This window comes from Cupressus sempervirens, chromosome 3, assembly GCF_028749045.1.
Source record: "Cupressus sempervirens isolate cs-2001-9-10 chromosome 3, ASM2874904v1, whole genome shotgun sequence".
NCBI classification, from domain to species: domain Eukaryota; kingdom Viridiplantae; phylum Streptophyta; class Pinopsida; order Cupressales; family Cupressaceae; genus Cupressus; species Cupressus sempervirens.
The window spans coordinates 416,868,776-416,889,369 of NC_143120.1; the positions used below are offsets into that span (position 1 = coordinate 416,868,776).

Consider the following 20,594-nt stretch of genomic DNA (forward strand, 5'->3'; position numbering starts at 1 on the left):
TGACGTCTTCCATGTGTCTTACCTTAAAAAGGTATATTAGTCACCATGACCATATGATTGATTGGAAATTACTACAGGTGCAAGAGCCAGGAGTGGTAGAGGTAAAACCGCTCAGAATACTCGAGGTACGTAAGCTATGCTTATGAAATCGAGAAATAACACAGTGCAAGGTCCAGTGGGACCAGTATACGAAAGATAATGCCACCTGGGAAGATTATCATGATATTTCTCAAAGATATCCCTACCTTTTCTCTGAAGTTGAAAACCAAATACTTTATTTCTTTTATTTTAACTGATTAAGTACAATTTGTTATTATTTTCATCGAGGACGATGAAAAATCTAAGGGGGTGGGTATGTTACATCCCAAAATTTTGCCCTAAATTTTAAGTTGAACATAGCCATTGATTTAACGAAACAATATCATGTGAAATTGAGTTAGTTAATTATAGCCGTTGCTTATTTCTTCATATCATGTGAAATTGAGTTGGTTAATTATAGCTGTTGTATCAATTTATTTATCATATGAAAGTGAGTGAATTATAGTCGTTGCATATAATGATGAGCATGTAGAGTTAGTTATTTTGACATTGATAAAATCCCTAACGGTCACTTGATGATTTTGAATTAGCAATTTATAAATCTTGAATTGATGTCTTGGCGAGAATGTTGTTTTGAATGATTACAAGTAGAAGGCTGAAGAAAGAGGAGAAGCATTGCTAAACGAGGTCATCGGAAGGGGATGGTCGAGTAGTTCAATCATCAGAATCAACAAGTTTGACCTAAAACTACCTTGGCAAGGTTACTAGGACATGGCAATGTATTACAAAGTCGAACGCATGAGCTATAAAGTAGAACAATATAATAAATAATGTAAAATAAACATAAATTATTACCTTTAAAGAATTATCAAATATTAATATTATTTAATTATTATTTTACTTTTTTAAATATGATCATATGTAAATAATAATAAGACGACACCATTACATTATAAACAATAATCCAATGATGCCACTCTATCATTACGTACACCTAAGCATAGATGAGAAAATATAATAATAATAAGATAATAATAACCTTTAAACTTCCCATTTTCTTTCCTCCTCTTTTCTTTTCTCTTTTTGAAATCGATTTGAATGGTTACGAAAGGTTTCTTGTAACGGATGGAAGCCATAGAGTCGGGCTCTTTATTATTTATTAGACTCCCATAATCATATCACGTATTGGATCTTTTTCCTTCAGTCTTTCAAATCCATTACCGTCGGTAACAAAAGTAACAGAGCTCAAAGATTGAATTCATATTTGCCGAACTTCCTTAACATAATTACTGCGGGTCACAGTTCAAAAACCAAGGATTTATTCAAGTGCAGGTCTTCCGAATCATTTAGAGGAGTCACGTAAGGCCCTGTCACATCTTATTTATTTTCTTTTATTGCCAGTTCAATGCACAGCAAACCAAGTATATTTGAATGCTCTAAGTTTCTACCGGATTCTATGTTTTTTCTTTCCATATGGTAGTAACAATAGTAAGGGAGATTATGATATCAAATTCATGTCATGATATCTTATAATTCCATTCGAATGCAAAAGGGTGATAGTAGAAATAGATATTCATACATTGTATTGTGCTTATATAATGAAAATCCTGCCAACTAGTCAATCAAACATATACATCCATTCATATCTCATAAAGATGAATAAAATATCTCAAAATCAGAATACTAATGAATTCACCAGGCAATGATGCCAGAATATGGTGAAGAAGGTGAAATGTTCTGATACAATTATAGTATGATAACACCTGGGAATCACCGGCTTGGAGGCCTGAATAAGGTGAGGAGGTGTAGAAAACCTGCAAAATGAGGTTGACATCAGTATTCATAAAAATAATATATAAAACATTACTATAGCTCATGCATGTTCCACATATGTAAGATGTTGTCAAGCCGAGTGGTGGAGATCGGGTTTGTTGACCCACAGTTTAAAATCCTTGGCCAGGGTGGAATTAGGCAGATTTGCCGAACAAGTGATCTTTGTTGATTGTCCAGACGCTTCAGTTATTTTGGTGAATAACTGTTGGGGCTTCAACCCACCTGAATACTCTGATGGCTGGACTTATGAACATGCCAAGCCTGATCATGAGGTAGGGGGGCCGTTCTATTAAATTAGAATAAGTGGGGATAAGTAATGGTCCGTGGTTGGGATGTTAAGCCTATGTCAATGCTTCTCCTCTCACCAATGTCGGGGCTTGGACAACAAGTGAAAGAAGTTTCTCAAATTATACTGTATGTTCTTTAACCCTCCGAATGTTTAGTTGTTTCATTTCAAGATGAAAGTCAATTACTTTACAAATAGCTGTTACTTAACTAGAAGAAATTAAATGTTCGCAATTATCTCAATTTGTAATTAGATATTTCATTTCAAGAATATCAGTTACTTACTTTCAGCTGAATATATTGAATAGAGTTTTATTTCAGTTATAAACAGTTAATGGAAATCAATGTCATGTGATATGAATTAGGAAATCAATTGATTCAAGATTAAAACTTGTTTAGGAAAAACAGTATGTTACACAACAACTCCCAAATCTCAATCAATCTCCTTGTTCATCTTTGACGGGGTGCACTTGAACCTTTGTTTGATGTATTAGCCTTGGGTTTATCCACTTAGGTGATGCTCTGGATCAACTACTAGAAGAGATGATTCACGATACTACATCATTATGTTACACACAAATCTACATGACATTAATATGCAGTTATTAGGCTATCAAATATGAACAAAATTGTACTCACGCTAATGATCATGCATGATGCTTTTGATATGCCCATGAGAATGAAAATATTACATATAAGAAACTCATTTGAACAATCCAACTGCTGATTTCAAACTTTCCCGTGTTTCCAGAATGAGATCCACTAGGATGCTATTACTTGTGTCCACTGTCTCCTCCATAGAAAGCCTCTCCTTCCTTTTAATTGTGCTTACCTTTAACATTCTGATAACCCTGTTCATGTTTAACATAGGTTCAAGGTTTTTGCATTTACTATAAGCTAAATGCTGTCCATTGGTGTGTGTTTGTTTTGCAGGGTCCATATCAATATGAAACAGTATCTGGTTTTGTTTGTAGTTCTTTTGGATATATTCCACGCACAGGACAGAGTATTGATATAGTTCTTGAAAAAGACAATCTTGAAGAAAGTGATGATTTGGCAGAGAATGGAGTGCATCATCATGAAGACCAACAAGAGAAAATTCAGAAATATAAACTGGAGGTTTGTTTTTTCTTAGAAAGGTTTTTAGACATATATGACATATAAGAGTTAAGCTAGCTTGTAGGCAATTTGAGAAATTATGTGCTTTTGCATGAATTTCATTTTCAGCTGCTACAAAAACTATATGCTCTAGAAACAGACATCTGGATTGTTTACTAAAACTAAAATTCTTTTAGAATCTTTTTGAGCCCATGTTCCCATGTGGATACTTAAGTGCTCAAATTTAAGTAGGAGTGTTCCCAAGCAAATTTAAAATTTTGATTAAAGGATAAAAGTAGAATTGTTTACTGTTTATGTGGAACAAATTCAGAAATATAAACTGGAGGTTTTCTTTTTCTTAGACAGGTTTTTAGATATATATGACATATAAGAGTTAAGCTAGCTTGTAGGCAGAAATTATGTGCTTTTGCATGAATTTCATTTTCAGCTGCTACAAAAATTATATGCTCTAGAAACAGATATCTGGATTGTTTACTAAAAGTAAAATTCTTTTAGAATCTTTTTGAGCCCATGTTCCCATGTGGCTGCTTAAGTGCTTAAATTTAAGTAGGAGTGTTCTCAAGCAAATTTAAAATTTTGATTAAAGGTTAGAAGTAGAATTTTTTACTGTTTATGTGGAACAACTACTATTTAGGGTTTGAAAATAAGCTGTGGAAAAAAGGGGGGTTAGGAATAAGCAGTAACTGCATATTGCCAAAAATACCACATGGCTCCACAAATATTTTCCCTCTTATTTTGATATTTTGTTTCTATATTTTCTCAAGCTTTAAGTGTGTAAATTATTATTAATATTACTAATACAAATTTTAAGATGTCTACTAAAAATAAAGTCGAAATGTAAATATTCATGGTGTTAATTTTCTGTGATTGCAGCAAATGTAATAACACTACCTGATATATTGGTATATGTTTTTCAAATGGCATCAATCTCTTTGTATTTGTATGAGGAATAAACCAAGAGGAGGCATGTCCCTTCATGGGACATGTCTATTCATTAATATAATTAATATAATGATTATCTTAATTATAATATTATGTGTGTGTGTGTGTGTGTGTGTATGAATCATTATCAATATTAATTAATCTCGCAAGTTTATCCTATTAAAGCTACCAAACATCAATACTGCCCCTTAGCTAGGGAGGATAAGCACATGTATTACCTCAAAGCAATATCAAGTTAGCAAGTTTAAGGGTATCTTTGATCAGAAGACATCCTTCATTTTGATATCATGAGTATTGGTCTTCTAGAATATCGACATTCAATATCCACCAAGTACTCAAAAAGTTTTGATATCACATGTGATATCATGAGTATTGGTTTCCCAAAATATCAACATTCGATATTCACCAAGTACCCAAGAAGTTTTGATATCACATCTGATATTATGAGTATTGGTCTCCTTGAATATCGACACATGATATTCACCAAATATTCTTTTAGTAATGGCCTTCTAGAATGTTGAGATGCGAGATATTCACCAAGTACTCTGTGTAATGGCCTTCCAGAACATCAATTTGCATTACATTCACCACGTACTCAAAAATGTTTATAAGGTATGTGTACACACATTCTCATAATATGTACCATATAAACATCCACTAGTCAAAGTATAATCTATCATGCTCTGCATAGACATCATAAGATATCTATCATAATAGAAAATTTAAGTTATTGTAAGATCATCACCTTTCAATCACTTCTACAAATACAAATGATGATCATTTGGGAGTCGTCACTTTCTCATGATGTACACAAGGGGTATGCCCATTAAACCATGCAATCACACGCATGATACCAAAAGTTTGCATAAAGTCAAAACCCCCTACGATTCTGATATGATCAAGATCTTCAAAGATCGACTAAAACATATCCATCAAACTTCTCAACAAAATCTTCTGAGCTTCTTTATCTTTGAAGAAGTGTTACTCCCTCTGAATCTGATGTCAATCCTTATTTTCCTACAAGAACATTCTTAGAGGAAAAGGTCAAAGAAAATAGCTCTTATAGTAATAAAAATCACCTGTAATAATTATTCTCAATAATAATACTAATATTATAATAAAAACTAGAAATTTGATTTTATACTTAATTCATGATGAATTAATTTTATTCTAGTTGTTATTTATATATATAATCACATTGATTATTTTCTTATATTAATTTACCATATATATAGTAATAATAAAATAAAACTAATAACACTAAGTTACCTCTTTTTATTTGGTTAGTGGGTCCCTCTTGTATGGGTAGCATTTGTACATGCTACTCATTTTGGTGACACAACATATCATAGGTGCTCACCCTTGATATGCCCTACTGGGTGCATGGGGCCCAATGGCACCTAGTTGTTGATCTCTATGTTATATTAATCAATGTCTTCATATTTGTCAATTCAATGGCTCACCCTTCTATTTGTATGATTGCTATGTTCAGATGGGACTCCAATGTCTTTACTGACCACATGCTTCCTTACTTCACAATTTGACCGTGCTCCGTAGATAATTCCGCAGACCCACTTCTAATTCACTATCCATTGGAAATTTGCACTTAGCCACATTTCTCATTAAAGGTAATGCATCGGTGGTCTTATATTTTGTCTTCCCTTCTCCCATCACACTACTCACCTTGGCATCTGATAACTATATAATAAAATATGCAATAATATCGGTGACGCAATTATATATTGTTTTACTAATTAATGCTTCACTTAGATCTTGTTGTCTTCACAAACTTATTTGTATGCTAATATATTTTCTATGCTTTGGTACTCCCCATCAACTATCTCAAGTTGTGGATGATTGATTGCCTCAACCAATAATTTTTCGTCAATTATTATTCTTTTGCCGATAAACCCAACAACTTCTAACCTTCTCACTATGCCGCACAAATATAATATACGTGTGAACTATACTCTAGCCAAAAAATATATTTGTTTCCAACTCTGTTTCTATTTTATAAGTGCATCTCTTACTCCCCTTCACTATAGTTTTGCAAAAAGTACGCATATTCATGAATAACTTTAATTCATGCCTGGACGGGTCCAATGCCCAATGAGTTATGAGCCTCGGATGGCTTATTTTACTAGCTCGTGGAAAATATATGAATTGGGTTCATGCATTATCATCAACATGATCTATAATATATTGGGCGGGATGTGTAACAACTTGCCTTGTTCTGTTATTTTAATGTCTATTTCTTCCTGTAATTTTGTCAAACAATTGTCTTGCAACTAAATTTCTTATAGTTTTCAGCTTGATGTTGATTAATGGTTTCTCAAGATTGTTTGTGTTTCATATGAGATGCAAATAGGAGGCAACATAGAACCATATGCAACTAATAACAATGCTCATTCATTTATTTCTTATTTCAGGTTATCAGGAAACTACCATAACAATCATATAGTCTCATTAAACTCAACGCATTATATCAACTATAAAGTTCAATGATGGTCCATACCCATTGCGGTTATAGTAGTGTTAATAGTTCTGAAATTGCTACAGTAACTTGCAGCTATAGTGATCCGGACTGCGACAGTAATTGGCTACTACAGTAACTCCTTGCTACAGTGATTCAGCTGCTACAGTGATTCGAGCTGCTACAGTAACTCGCTGCTACAATGATTCCGACTGCTACAGTAACTTGCTGCTACAGTGATTTCGATTGCTATAGTAACTCACTGCTACAGTGATTCCGACTGCTACAGTACCGCACGACAGGAACTTGCCATTACCATGTTGAATCTCAAGACCATATCTTTCAATGGCGTCAAGATTTCCAGCTTGAAGGGATTTCGTCCTTCAAACTATTGAGATATAATCTCCAGAATATTACCCAATTTCTTTGATATTTCCAAGCATACTTAAAAAAAGCTCTTCCATTTCTTTTATAGTGTTCTCACAAGAGCTTCATCCTTCATTTTCTCAATGTGGGATAAAACATAACTCCCTTTATGTAACTTATGTCTCCAATGTGTTATAAAATAAAAGAGACTCGTTTAATTTAAATATTTCCCACAAACTATAGTCTTATGCATTAATAAAGTTAAATATTTAAATTTAACTTTATAAAATAGCTTTATCAATGCATAACAAATCTTATCAATGATAAACAAGTCTTCTTGTCGATTTTAAACAATTACTATCGACATACCATTGCCACTGGATGTCTGACCATGTCCAAGATGACTTACTATAAATAGTAAGTATACCCAAAGTTGTCTCAAAACCCCTCAGAAGGACCTGCAACTGAAACTATCTAGGCCAAATGGCCTCTAAGCCCCTTTAATGTCCTGGTTAGCCTACGGGACCGTGGGGAAATAGTCTAACGACAACTATGAATGCTAAAAAGGGGACATTACAGTCCGCCCTTCCCAAAATTGTTTGTCCTCAAGCAATTTCAACTCTGGATGCTATAATATCTGCTCATTTTCCCAAGTAGCATCCTCCATTGGTAGATTCCTCCACTTGACCAAGTACTCCTTGATGATCCGCTTGCGAACCACCCTCTCCTTTGAGTCAAGTATAGCCTCGGGAACCAAGATAAGCTTTCCCTCATCATCAAGAGGTGGCAATACTACTGAAGGCACCACATTGTGGCCCAATGCCTTCTTAAGGCGTGACACATGGAACACATTATGCACTTTACTGTTTGTAGGCAACTCCAACTCGTAAGCCACTTCGCCCACTCTCCTGATTACTTTGAATGGTCCATAGTAGCGTGGTTTCAATTTCTCTGCTCCACTGTTCTTGAGAGAGGACTGTCTATACGGCTGTAACATGAGGTACACCATGTCTCCTACCTCGAAAGACCTCTCAACCCTGTGCTGATCAGCATATTGCTTCTGCTGATTTTGTGCCTTTTGCAAATTTTTCTTTAAGGATCGCATAATGTCCTGACACTCCTGCAAAATATCCTTGGCCTTAGGCACCCTACTGTCCCCACATAACAAATCCAAAAAATTAGGAGCATCATACCTGTACAGTGCCATGAAAGGGGACATTTGAATAGACATATGGAAAGAGGTATTATAGCAGTACTCCCCTAGATGTAGCCACTTCACCCAAGCCTTTTGCTCTCCTGCAATGTAGTTTCGAAGGTACCCCTCAACCCATTTATTCACTATCTCTGTATGCCCATCAGTTTGGGGGTGGTAACTAGTACTCGGAGTTAGCTCTGTTCCACACAACCTGAACAACTCCTGCCAAAAGTGGCTCATAAACCTACTATCCCTGTCGCTGACTATGCTCTGTGGCATCTCATGTAATCTAAATACCTCTCGAAAGAATAGCTCTGCTGTCTGTACTGCTGAATGTGAACGAAATCGCAAAGAAATGTGCAAATTTCGTCAATCTGTCTACCACAACAAAAATACAATCTCGACCCTGTGTCTTTGGAAGGCCTGTGATAAAATCCATGGAAATGCTATCCCACTTCTTCTCTGGTATAGGTAGGGGCTGTAGTAAACCGCCTAGAAAGGAATGTTCTTGTTTGTTCTGCTGACACACTAGGTACTCCCTAACGAACTGTAGCACTTCTGACTTAAGCCCCTTCCAAGTGAAGTGCTCTCTCACCTGCCGATATGTCTTAAAAAATCCTGGATGTTCTGCTAATGGTGAATCATGAAATGCTCTCAAGATCTTTTGCTTCATGGCAAACCTAGGTACCAAATAAATCCTTCCCTTGTAAATGATCAAATCATTTACAACAATGTATCGACTATCCTGAATAGTTCCTTCAATAACACTAGATGCCCAACTATCCTTGGCATACTCCGCCAAGATCAACTCTCTCCAATCATCCATGATTATCCCAACAGCAAGCAAATGAGGCCTTCTGGATAAAGCATCTGCGACAATATTTTTCTTCCCTTTGACATAGACTACGTCAAAATCATAAGCCTGTAACTTACCCATTTTTGTTGCCTGTCATTAAGATCTTTCTGTCCAAGGAAATGTTTCAAGCTGTTATGATCTGTTTTTACTGTGAATCGGCTCCCTACTAAGTATTGCCTTAGCTAGCGCGTGCATGATTGCTAACATTTCTTTGTCATAGATGCTGTAAGTTCTCTCAACACCTCGTAATTTCCTGCTTTCATATGCGATGGGATGTTTGTCCTGCATGAGGACAACTCCTACGCCCTCTCCCAAGGCATCACAGTGCAGCTCAAAAGGCCTGGTGAAATCTGAAATGGCTAAAACAGGACATGTGCTCAATGGCTCCTTGAACCTGTCAAAACAATCCTGAGCCCTCTCTGACCACGTGTCAAATCTATAAGTGGTGCTGCTATCTGTGAAAATCCCTTCACAAATCTGCAGTAGAACTCGCAAAGCCCAAGAAATCCCTTCAGTTGTGTAGTGTTCCTCGACGGTGGCCAATCCAGAATGGCCCTTATCTTGTCTGGGTCAACCCGAACACTTCCTGCACTAATAATATGCCCTAGATAGAGCAACTCTGTCATCCCAAACTTGCATTTACTCATCTTGGCATATAATGACTCCCTCTCTAGAATGATAAGCACTGCATCAATATGCTTCAAATGTTCCTCCCAAGTACGGCGGTATATCAGTATATCATAAAAAAAAATCAACACAAACTTCCTCAATTGATCTCTGAATACTCTATTCATACAGGACTGGAAAGTGGCGGGGGCATTAGTCAACCCAAAGGGCATGACTAAGAACTCAAAATGTCCGTAGTGGCATCTAAAAGCTGTCTTCTCCACATCCACCTCTCTAACTTGTATTTGGTGGTAGCCAGATCTCAAATCAATCTTATAGAAGTAGCATGCACCGTGCAATTCATCAATAAGCTCATCAATGCGCGGAATAGGGTATCGGTTCTTGATTGTCTTCTTGTTTAGCTCCCTATAATCAATGCACATCTTCATTGTACCATCCTTCTTCTTCACCAATACTACTGAAGAAGTGAAGGGACTCTTGCTTGGCCGCATGTGCCCCATGTCAATCAACTTCTTGATTACCTTTTCTATTTCATCCTTATATCTTTTTGGATGGCGGTAGGGTGTGATGATGACTGGCTTAGCCCCTTCCTCTAACTCAATAACATGCTCGATTCCCCTATTCGGGGGTCTCCCTGTAGGTATCTCACCAAACACCTTAGTATGTTTGGTTATTATTTTTTGTACATCAGGTGGATACTCCTGTTTATGCTGCTCTGTCACCTTAGGCATTACTCTGGACTCTGTTGTCCACTGCACCTGGTCGTGTCTGAAGAAACTCTGCATCCGCTTGAGTGACACCACTCGAAGTCTCCCATCTGACAAACCTCTAAGCACTATCTTCTTACCATTTGCCTCAAACCTCATTTCCATTTTTTGGAAGTTAAATGTAAACTCTTCCAGAGATTTCATCCAGTTCATCCCAAGCACCATATCCTGATCACCAATGTTGACAACAAAGAAATCTCCCACCGTGTCATAATCTCCCAAACGAAGCTGCAAGTTGGAGATTTTCTTGGTACACTCGATTTTGAAGCCATCGGCAACCATCACCTTAAATCCCTTATGCTCTTCTGTATGTAGCCCTCTGCGTGACACAAACTTCTCATCAATGAAGTTATGTGTTGCCCTTGTATCAATGAGTGCCACAAATCTTTGTCCATCCAAAGTTCCCCTAACTCTAAAAGTGACGGCCTCCTGTATACTGGACAACTGAGCTATCTTGCTATCACTACCTGCTTCCTCATGTGAAGAATTATCATCTCCATCTGATTCTGATGACTGCTCTGAATGTTCACCCACTGACTCTTCGGCTGAAAAGTACTCCATCTGCTTAGCTTTTGCTTTCAATGGACACTTATGTGACAAATCCCAAGGCTCCTTGCAATGAAAACAAAGCTTCTTCTTCCTAAGATCATTAAGTGTCTCATTGTCCAACCTCTTACTTTCCTCCTTAGGTGGCTGAGCCTCTCTATGAAAAGGTTTACTGTCCTTATCTTTCCTCGAAGGGAAATTTTTTGCCTGGAATTTATTTTTAGAAGCTGAAGAGGAATCCATGTCACGAGCTTTCTTAATGGTTTCTTGCAAAGTGGGAGGGTTGAGAGCTTCAATCCACCCTCTCAACGGATCATCTAACCCATCCATAAATAGAGCCAGTATCTTCCATTCAGATACATCTGTTACTAACACTGCAAGTTTCTGAAACTCTGAAATATATGTTTCCAATGATCCCCACTATTTAAGCTGAGCTAACTCCTTGAAATGGAGTTCCGGATCCTTCCTATCAAAACGTTCAATCAATCTCTCTGTAAACTCCACATATGAAGTAATGTGTGCATGACCCATAGTGACCATACCAAGATGCCAGCACTCGTGTGCTAATCCATCCAGATGAATTGCTGCATACTTAATAGCTTCTTTCTCAGGCATAGGGTTCAATTGAAAGTATGTGTCAAGCTTTTGAACCCAAGCTCTTGCTATAGACTTCCCCAAACCATCATAATATGGTAACTGAAGTTTCCCTACTTTCTTTTGTAGCTCATAGCTCTGGTTCCTGTCATGTCCACGTGGCATATGTTTCATCCGCACATCCATCTACTCCCTAAAGGTAATTGCAGCAATAAAATTTGGACCTTCGGCTTCCCAATCTCTCCTCAACTGGGCCTGTATATCAGTGATCTGGGGCTCTGGTACGGGCTGCTCTGGGGCTCTAGGAGGAAATGTGGGAATCATGGGCCTTGAACTCATTGTCCTAGCTTGCTGGGGTGCATGACCGAAATTGTTCCCAACTTGTTCACTTCCATTATGTGTCTCATCCTGATTATTCCCATTCTAATTGTTACCATTTTGATTATTACCATTCTGATTATTTCCTCCACCCATGTTAGCATTCAACCCCATTTGACGAGCCATCATCTGCATCATAAGCTCCATTCTTTGATTTTGTTCTTGTGCCCTCTGTTCTGCTAATCGCTGTCCCTGTGCCAAGGTCTCTAATAACTGTAAGAATCTTTCCTCTCCAGGATCTCGAGCATTCCTGTCTCCCATATTGCCAATAACCTATTCACCTGTATCAATATGATCCTCTAGATTTCCCTGTTCTTCTTGTCCTATGTTTAGACGAGCCCTAGTTCTTCTTAAATTATAGTGATGAGTTAAAGGTTGAACACTCCAATCTGTCATGTCACCACTTGTTCATTGTGTTTGTACCCACTAGGATGGCAAGATAAACAAGCTCTGATACCACTGTAACAACCTGCCTTGTTTTGTTATTTTATGCCTATTTCTTCTTGTAATTTTGTCAAACAATTGTCTTGCAACTAAATTTCTTATAGTTTTCAGCTTAATGTTGATCAATGGTTTCTCAAGATTGTTTGTGTTTCATATGAGATGCAAATAAGAGGCAACATAGAACCATATGCAACTAATAACAATGCCCATTCATTTATTTCTTATTTCAGATTATCAGGAAACTACCATAACAATCATATCTTCTCATTAAACTCAACGCATTATATCAACTATAAAGTTCAATGATGATCCATACCCATTGCGGTTATAGCAATGTTAATAGTTCTGAAATTGCTGCAATAACTTGTAGCTACAATGATCCGGATTGCAACAATAACTTGCTGCTACAATAACTCGCTGCTACAGTACTGCGCCACAATGATTCGGGCTGCTACAGTAACTCGCTGCTACAGTAATTCCAACTGTTACAGTAACTCGCTACTATAGTACCGCGCGACAGGAACTTGCCGTTACCATGTTGAATCTCAAGACCATATCTTTCAATGGCATCAAGATTTCCAGCTTGAAGGGATTTCATCCTTCAAACTATTGAGATATAATCTCCAGAATATTATCCAATTTCTTTGATATTTCCAAGCATACTTAAAAGAAGCTCTTCCATTTCTTTTATAGTGTTCTCACAAGAGCTCCATCCTTCATTTTTTCAATGTGGGATAAAACATAACTCCCTTTATGTAACTTATGTCTCCAATGTGTTATAAAATAAAAGGGACTCGTTTAATTTAAATATTTCCCACAAACTATAGTCTTATGCATTAATAAAGTTAAATATTTAAATTTAACTTTATAAAATAGCTTTATCAATGCATAACAAATCTTATCAATGATAAACAAGTTTTGTCGATTTTAAACAATTACCATCGACATACCATTGCCATTGGATGTCTGACCATGTCCAAGATGACTTACTAAAAATAGTAAGTATGCCCAAAGTTGTCTCAAAACCCCTCAGAAAGACCTGCAACTGAAACTATCTAGGCCAAATGGCCTCTAAGCCCTTTTAATGTCCTGGTTAGCCTACGGGACCATGGGGAAATAGGCTAACGAAAACATCATGCTATGAATGCTAAAAAGGGGACATTACAGGATGTCTTGGGTTGCATCCTCTATTGGGAAAATGAAAACAATCGTTTAGAATTCAGCCAGCATTTCGTATTGCAATTTAATTATAGATGCATACATCAAGAGAGCTAGCATGAATTTAAAACTTCGAGCAATCTTTAGCAGTTGGGAATTCTATCTTACGTCCAATTGTGAAAAAAATGTCTTAAGATCTTCAAATACCATCCTAAGGGTTCCTACAGAGGAATAGGCAACTTCTGCAATCATCACCTAGATGTCATAAAATGAACCAATTTGTATCTTTTTCTGGCAACTGAAAGAGATTTGTATATTCTGTAGATGACATATCCAGTGTCTGTGATTACTGCTACTCCCAACACAAAATTTCTTCATTTGTGTATAATTACTTCTCACAAACCTGTTAATTTTCAGATGATTTCTCCAGTTGCCAATTGCATGATGCCATGAAACCCATATCATAAGGTTTGTTTTAGGAATTTGTCCAATTTCAATAAGACCTCTTAGTGTGTTCATATAGCTAAGCGATCCTTATGGATTACGTTTGTCTTTCATGCACACTTTTGTTGTGTCATTCACCTGCAAAGATTGCTAACCCGCTTTGGTCTTTCTTCTCCAGGATGACCACTCGAGTCCCCCAACTTTAAGTCAATTAATGTCACTTCCACTTATTCAGCAAGATAAGGTGTGAACCAATATTTTCTAGTATTTGGCCCTCGCACACAAAAGCTAGTTTCACTTAATACTTAACATTGCGTAAGTCGAGACCCCAGGTCATGAACTCGTCTTGGGTAGTTTCAATATATTACTAGGCGATCCTAAGTGTTGTAGTCAAATGTCCAATTAACTTTTACTATGTTAATCAAATGCCATGGAATACATCATCCTGTCGATCTATTCAAACTTCCTAGGCAACAATGAACTGTGGTTCCTTCAAATCCATGTGGCATCTAAGTTGGTGATATTGTCAGTATTGAAGATATGGCACACGAAGTAAATAATTCTCCATGAAAAAGGCATAATGAAGGAACCGACCTTCCTTTTTTTTGTTTACTTCTAGTGGGATTTGACCTTCCTTCATCCACGCATGTGATAACCTTCGACATTTTATCCACCCGACCTCTTTCTCTTGTTCCATATGAAGATAAATTCCAACATAGAGTTGAGAAATTTCTCAATTTTGATTCATGAAATTTCACAGGTTGGTGAGGAACCTACTTTGGTACCGTGTTAATTTTCCGAGATCACTACAAATGTAATAGCAGTGCCCAATGTATTGGTGTGTTTCAAATGGCAGCAATCTCTTTGTATTTGTATGAGGAATAAACCAAGAGGAGACATGTACCTTCATGGGACATGTCTATTCATTATTATTATTAATTAATCTCTCAAGTTTACTAAAGCTACCAAACATCAACACATGGGTCCACCAGCTCCACAAATATCTCTTAAAAAAGTTGAGTAGTCATTTCTAGCTAAAATAAGCTAAGCAGCTGCATGGGAACATATGCCTTAAGCCATAGAAACATAAATTGAGGAAAAAAAGGCAAAAAAATGAATTGGTGGAAATTCTGATTTCACCCAATAAAAATTGCATTTTTTCCTAGTAATTTTGTTGATTGTCAATTTTGACCTGTTTTCTCTGATTTTGGTTGGGATGTTTAAGCTAAATCACACAATTTATTAGGGTTTACCTACAATTTTCTGCAGAGGTTCTCTTCACGATTTTCTAGAGAGTTTTCTGCAATTTTCTGCAATTTCATATAATTATTATTCTATCAAACAATAATATAATTTATGTCAGAAGGTTTAATTTGGGTTCAAGTTCAGCAACAAAATTCAAATGAAATCCAACATGGAGAAAATTTGGAAAAATAAATTGAAATTAACTTCACCTTATATAAATTAGAAAATTAGAAAATATAAGATATATTAAAAAATATTTAAATTAAATATTATAAATACTAAATATTTAATATAATGTATTTATCATTAAATAACTCGAATTTAAATTATAATTTCTAAAATAAAAAAAAATTATACCACAATTAAAACAATAGTGATCTTGATGATTTTTAATATACAAGGGGAGACGACCCGATACCTAAGCACGTTCCAATGACTGTGATAGCAGTTGCTGATTAAATACCCATACTTGTTGATTTAATGTCCAATATTTTTGACAACATTGTACAAATAGTCGCGACTTCAAAGTTGTTATTGCTGATGATAACCACCCATAATTGAATGAAATGTATCTCTTATTCCAAAAAGAAACCAATCATGTGATGCCACATCAGCTGCACAAGTATGGGTCTCTCTTTTGCACAACCATTGGTCTCACTTCTTTCATTTTGGGGGAGTTGTTTTGGACTCCTTGGCAAAAAACATGGTGATGTGGCATCATAGTGTGATGATGTAGCCCTGAAACCTTAGTCATAGGCAAGGGACTTGCCAAGTAAGCCAGTCTATGAAGTAAATGAGATCAAAATTTATCAGACCACTAAATAGCTAATGTTAGGAATTTATTAGAAGTGGGAGTCCTCTGAAGTGATCCATGACTTCTTTCATTGTGATTGAGGCAAGGAGTTTTGTAGGGGTAGTTCAATATTTGAGAAAGCTTATTAATTCATATTCTACAATTGCAATGCTTTATATTCCATAATGACAATTGGTATGTCCTTTTAGGCTTTATTTGGGGTAGACTTCAACAAAAGACATTTGTTTAGCTGAAGTAAACTATTAGCAACCCAATGGTTCAGGCAATACCTAGCTTGCAACTACTATTTTAGGTGGACACCTATCTATAAACGCACGCGTGCGCGCGCTTTCAAAATTGAATATATTAGTTATAAGTAAAAAACTAAACTTATACATTATAAATTTTACATTTTTTGTAACTTTTTGTATCTATTAATATGTATTAATAGTCAATAATAATATAAATTTTGAAATTGCTTTATAATAACAATTATAAATATAAACTATAGAGCTTTGCTACGTACTCGTCAAAGTGCCATCTCTAATAGTGCATAATAGCTATATTTATAAATTAGTGTATATTGTATAGTATTAATTATATACTTGTTTGCATCACAAGCTATGGGGTGGGGTGTGCAGAGAGCTTGGTTTATATTGAAGCCACGATTTAAGGTAGCTTCATCAACTGCTGCAACACTATCTTACATGGCCCCTGCAATTTAGGATGATTTAGGTCCTTTCAAATTCGGTTGATGACTGCCATTGCTTCTCCCGCTCCTTCGTTTAGGCTTTTCCAGTTGTCAAAAAGAAATCTAAGGTGCAAAATAACAAATTATTTCCATGCCAATTCTGCACTTTTATTATGTCCTGGAATCAAACCCTATTTTAAATGGTTTGGCAATTTTGTGAGTTTGTTTAGGGTTTCACAGGTTTTTGCAGCATTTTTTCACTTTTTTTTGCCATTTTAGGTACTCTAACATGATTTAAGTGTGCTTTTAATCTAAGTTACCATTTCAAGTTTGGGCTCGAAGAACCGATTCGTTGGAACGACAATTTTGAAATGCGGTTTGGGTTCGTTTGGGTCCATTAGTACAAAAACATGTAAAAACATTATGTATGTATATATGCAGCCAAGAAGAATGCCACATAGTATCATACAAACAACAAAAACACTAAGTTTGTAATTATAACATCATATCTATTATCGACACTGAAATATTTAAAATAATATCGAGTCGAAGTATAATTGTTTTGACTTTCAACAATTAGAACTTCATACTAAGTTTTAATCATCTAATGGATTATCTAAATCTTCATCCTCTTCTCATCATCAAAGGCATTAGTTGATTCACAAATAGTGCCAATGTCAATGGGATCTGTTGCACTAATGACTTTCTGATTTCTAACTTGTTGAGTCATTATTACTTTTTCATTGTACAAAGAGCTTGTTAGTTTGTAATTATCATCCTACTTGAAAAATGTTATATAAGTAGCTTGCAACTCCCTTCACCAATTGAAGATGTTGTTTAATGTTTAAAATATCACTTATCACGATACAAAGCTTCCAATTAATCGGACAGGGGTCATTATCAGCAATTGGATATAAAAAATTTACTGGAAGATATATTGAGTGTTAGTTTAATTTGATGTAATAAATATCTAGAACTTAAGAAAATTTCGTTTTGTAATCTTGAAGATCTTTATTCAAATTCTGTAATAATCACCTTCTGCACAAAATTATAGAATGCATCTCAGTGGAATTGTACCTGGTTCACGCTTGGTCCGCCTGGGACTGCCCTGGTTCAACCTAGGTTCGGCCTAGAGGAACCAGCTTGCCTTGGTTCGAACCCAAGTGGAACCCAAAAGAGAACCGGGACCAGAACCAAGGACCAGTTCGAAATTCGCCTAGTTCGAAGGGCTGGGGGGAGAACTGGGTAACTAAGGTTTAATGGAAAAAGTTACTGAAAATTGGGTCAACAATTTTTTCATGTATCTGGAGTTTTTCAGGGAAAATATTAGCTGGCTTCAGGATTCGCAATTAATTGGTATAATTGTGAAATTTTTTTTGCAGATATTGCTTCTCTTGCTGTACCTACATATAAAACTATTCCTGCCATGACAGTCTTTAGACTATATTATATTAAAAGTCTTGCAACCATTAGAGCTGGATTGTTGCTCTCTGCTGTGCTATTTAATTCTCATTCCATTTGCATACCTGAGTATTTTAATAATTAATAAAATGTATAAACTTGACTTTGACCTGTTTGTGGTTGTAATATGTAAATGGATTCACCAGTTATGGTAGAACTATCAAATATGCTCTTTGATCTAGCTGGTGTAGCTCATTCAAATATTTAGTATTTTCTGTTGTTTGTAATGCAGGATTCAATATTGATTAAGTGTGGGCAATTTGAACAGTGGTTGAAACCACCTACATGCACATACATAAAAATAGATTGCCTCAGCAATAATTTTCAGATTCATTAATTCTTGCAGGTCAAAAGCTGGCATGTGATATCTGTTGCATATTTTTATTGACTATAGAGTGCATTGTTTTCTTCTCTCCATTGAAGCTTTTGATGTCAAAGGCATTGTTGTTTACATGAGAATACCATGTCATGTCTATTCTTAGATTTTTTCATTTTTTCTTTTCATCTATTGATGCATTTTTCTTTGAATGCAGATCTTGTCAGGGAATGCTAGAAAGGTTGGCACAGTTCGTTTTGAAGAGTTCAAAGATGACAAGATTAATCAAGTTGATTCTCAAGATGACAATCAAAGGTGGGAAGGTGCATGTGAGTTAGATGATGATGAAGTGCAATCAAATCAGGAAACATCCCTTGATGCAAATCTTGCTCCAATTATTCCTAAGAACATGGAAATTGCTGACCGTGCGCAAGCAGGATCTCCAAATCACCAGGTCAATTATGAAAATGTTGATATTGATGATCAAAGCAAACCACAGATAGTGGATGTTTCTGAGTTGAGTGCTACATCTCCTGATCCTGACAATGTCAGCGCAGTTGAAGATATTGATATGCATATGGTAGATGATGTTGATGCCCTCTCGAGAAGAACCTCAAGTGAAAACTGGAAGACGGATGAAAATAAAGGGGAGAGAGAAAAGAAAAAGAAGAAAGCAATTCCTAGAAGATTTTGTTGATTTAGAGAGCGAGCATATCGTAGACTGGAGACATGAGACCAATTGATCAAAATGCCATATCAAATCTCAAACTATGATCTTTGTTATTCAGAGCCCAAGATGATAATCCAGTTATGATCTTAATGCTTCGGTTCATTGAGCAACAAGATATGATGTGTTGTGAAATCAAAATGCCAAAATGTAATCTACCTTTGGTAGAGTTAGAAATGAACTGTCTCATGAGTGTAATATTCTTGGAAGTTATCTGCTGCAATATTCTTCAAAGTATATTCCAGCTTATGATGGAGTACCATTGCCAACAGTGGTACATTGTGATGGTTAAGTTGTGTAATTGTTCTTTCTATCAAGGTTCAATTCCCGTTGGGGATGAGGTACCCCATTTGTGGCCTCGCCGGTTTTTGGCTATGGGTCAAAGCATTTACCCTCTTTTAAAAAAAAAAAAATTAAAATGGAATACCATCAAACAATTAGGAAATTATGGTATGACTTCTTCCACATTTCCAGGTTTTAGACATTCTTGTCTACTTCATTTTTAAAAAATTTATTATAAGATTTTTTGTGAATAAACATTAAAGCTTAGAAAAATGCATGTAATATTTGCTTTTTTTTGTTGTCATTGGCATTTTCCATTTGGAATCTTTAACAAAACTATCTTCAATGTTTTTGCAGATTATGAACCAATAACAGAAATAGGCATGTTAATCGGGCTGTGGTCTTGTAGTAAATTGGGCTGCTTCCCATGTTCAAATGACAATATAAGGGAAGGGAGACCTGATGATGAAAGGTATTTCCTTGGTTGCCCAGCACAAAGATTGGAAAACAACGTATTATGCTCATGAGAAGAGCTTTCAGCCATAGAATGTTCATTTTAAGACCATCATATGATGGAAATGCACAGATGTAGTGATTCAGAAGACAAACTGTTTCCGATTCCTATACATGGAAATTATAATTCTTAGTAGCAGTCAGTGATTGCTACATTTTCATGTATCCTTTGACAATGATAGTAGTGTACTATTTGTAACATTGGTGTTCTTTTGGAATTTATCATCTTTTATTAAGATAGCTCTTTGTTTATTACTTCTGAAGCTCCTACCTTTTTCAATTTTGACAACCGTTTAATTTTTAAACTGTATTATTATTTTTAATTTTTAGCTCCATAACCTCTTTTTTCAATTAAACTCTCGGTACCAGATAGCCTGCAATATATTTCGATGTTCTGCCCAAAGTTCTATTCTTTGAAAAATAGAAATTTACTTAAATTAAAAATGAAGGTACAGAGTGATGTTACAAGAATGCCATGATCAAAAGCAAATACATCACAC

General features: G+C 35.9%; 1 pseudogene across 1 annotated transcript in view; it reads left to right on the plus strand.

The window, feature by feature from the left end:
- The window catches only part of LOC149566791 (DUF21 domain-containing protein At1g55930, chloroplastic-like), a 209,986-nt pseudogene extending 189,637 nt beyond the window's left edge, over nucleotides 1-20,349 (plus strand). The window contains exons 13-15 of the transcript XR_016362297.1: nucleotides 3,091-3,276; nucleotides 18,790-19,749; nucleotides 19,939-20,349. The product of XR_016362297.1 is annotated as a DUF21 domain-containing protein At1g55930, chloroplastic-like (transcript). The remainder of the gene's footprint in view (nucleotides 1-3,090; nucleotides 3,277-18,789; nucleotides 19,750-19,938) is intronic.
- Nucleotides 20,350-20,594: the final 245 nt, after the last annotated feature.